Raw genomic sequence first — 2,577 nt, 5'->3', positions numbered from 1 at the left:
CTCTGCTCCCACCTAAAGCCCTCCCTACTCCTCCTTTTTTTTATAGGAATGAGACTCTTCGTCCCTAACCAGCAGGAAGAAGCTACAGAAGAAAGACCATCATCTCACCCCTGGTAACTATAAAAACAAAAAGGGAGGAATATTAGCATAAGATCTGCTATTTTGCTGCCACCATTATTCTCCCTCCCCAACACCACTTTACAACCCAGATTGCTAGCCCGCGAACCTTCTAGCCAGTAATTGGTCCAGACTGTTAGTTCGCAAACCCCCTCGCCAGCCATTGGCCTGTTGTTATTAGCCCGCGAAATTCTACTAATTCTACTTAAGAGTAGCTCCCCCACCATTTTCTCTCTCTCTCCTGGCTTTCACTCTCTCTCTCCTCCACACTATTTTGCTCTCTTTCTCTCTCTCTCTCTCTCTTCCTACAGGGAGACGCTCTGCCTGTCCCCTTAATAAAATCTCTTGCGGGGGGGGGGAGGGGAAGAGAGAATATTATTGATGGTGACTCCTTGTAGTCTTGTGGCATCTAGTAATTTTCAGATTACTAGAAATTCCCCCCCCCCCCTAGAAATGTTTAGGGGAAATTCCCATCCACTATGGTTACTAAGTCTCTAGAGCTTTCTTAGAAAATTTTTTTAAAGATGCTGGGGGTTGAACTCAGGGCCTCAGGCCTGCAGGGCAAGCATTCTACACTGAGCTAACCCCCATCCCTGAAACTTCAGTTTTAACAGCTGTTTCAATGTCCTCTTTTGTCAATGTCCTCTCTTATGGCTATGGGGTAGTTTGAAAAAGGCTGTGTCCTATTAGCAAATCTGATGCCTTTAGGCAAATCTTAGCATGGTCTGAGGCTGGATCTGCCATGGGCCTGCTGTTATCAGCATCATTGTCTGAGATGGTCACAAATAACTTCAGTGAATCTGGGGATTTCCCATGGCCTGGTCAATGCAGTCAAATGGGATCCTGAATGAAATAAGGATGTGTGGAGTGTGTTTCTGAGAGCTTGGCAATCCATTCATATGGTTCCTTTAGCTCTCTTAGTTTCTGTGAAGTAAAAGCTATACAGCTAACTGCATAGCTTTGAACTTAGGACCTTAGAGATAATCTAGTCCAGTGGTAGCAAAATCTAGAAATGCGTTGGCAATGGAGTCAGTGTTCCCCTTTAAGTGTGCAAATTTGTGTGTGCATGCCTTGTGTGCACTTTCCAAAGACAAAGGTCTGCAACTTCCAACACATTCTTAAAAGACCTGAGACCCAAACAGGTGGACTACAGTCTCATTTTACAGGTGAGGAAAATGAGGTTTAAGAGGGGATGTGACTCATCTCAGGTCACATTACAAGCTGTACCGAATGGTACAGTGGGAGAACTCAAGAGCATGATTTTCCAAGCTGGATCTGGAGAATTCTGAGGGGCTTCTGTGATCTTACAAATATATGATTCAGATTTCATCTTTGAAGTGGTAGTAAGAACCACCGATGCTTCGAAGCAAAACAGAAAAGTGAGTTGAGTATACAGGTTGATTTGAGATTAAAACTTTCATAACTCTAATTTACTTTATGGCAATATATAAAGGCGAATTTAAGAATTTAACCTGGTAAAAGGCACTTTAAATCTTTTGCCAGTGTATAGTTTCCTTTGAAAAAAGGGGCTGGCTGCTAAGAGGAAGTTTGGAAACCACTGATGAGTACGAAGGTCTCAGAGTTCACTCTTTACTACCTGACCGACCTCGGGAGGACCTGGTGCCATGGGGATCACAAGATACAATGTACTGCCAAGGGCTGCACACAAGCTCAAAGTCCATGGAACCCTGATTTCCTCCCACTCAGGCCCATGATTTGTTAACACATTGTGATTACAAACACCCAAGCAACTACCATTTGTACTGAACTAAGGTTAGACCAGATGACCTGAAACTAAAGTTTAAGGCTTGCTTAGGCATGACAGTCTTGAAGCATTTGTGATCTACATAAAAAATAACCAGTGGTGGTAGTGTGTACAATAGAGATGGTTGAGGCAAGCAGTGAAGACACATTAAGACACCTTCGGAGTCCTTGGCATTGAACAGATCTTGGTTTGAATGCCAGTTCTGCTCCTTATCACCCATGTGTCTTTGGCTGTTTTTACCTTTGAGCCTTAGTGTCCTCATCTACAAAATGGGGATAACAAAGTATCTCATTAAACTGTTTTGAGGACAAAATGATAGAATATATATATATATAGAAATAATTGAGCACAGGGCTGGGTGATTGGTGCTTGGTGCTCTACAAATGGTAGGTCACCTTCAAAGGTCAGATGTTGCAAGTGAAACCTATTGGTTTTATGTCGTTATTTTAAGTAGAAGCAGGTTTGCGTGATTATCTGAGTGACAGCAAGAAGCGGGTTCCTATTCCAGCTGGAGGAAGGCAAGGGGAAAATGAAGCTGGCTAAGGCTCTGTAAGGTTATGTGGATCTCAAATTCACTAGGGAGAGTGTGGGCCAAGGCAGTCAGTCAGCACCCGGGGGACCTGATGTGACACTTCAGAAAAATGAAATCCACATATGCTACATAGGGACGGAAACAGACTCTCACCCAGAGAAAA

The sequence above is a fragment of the Sciurus carolinensis genome, chromosome 14, assembly GCF_902686445.1.
Source record: "Sciurus carolinensis chromosome 14, mSciCar1.2, whole genome shotgun sequence".
NCBI classification, from domain to species: Eukaryota; Metazoa; Chordata; class Mammalia; order Rodentia; family Sciuridae; genus Sciurus; species Sciurus carolinensis.
The sequence above is the reverse complement of the archived record's forward strand: the minus strand, read 5'-3'. Positions refer to the sequence as shown.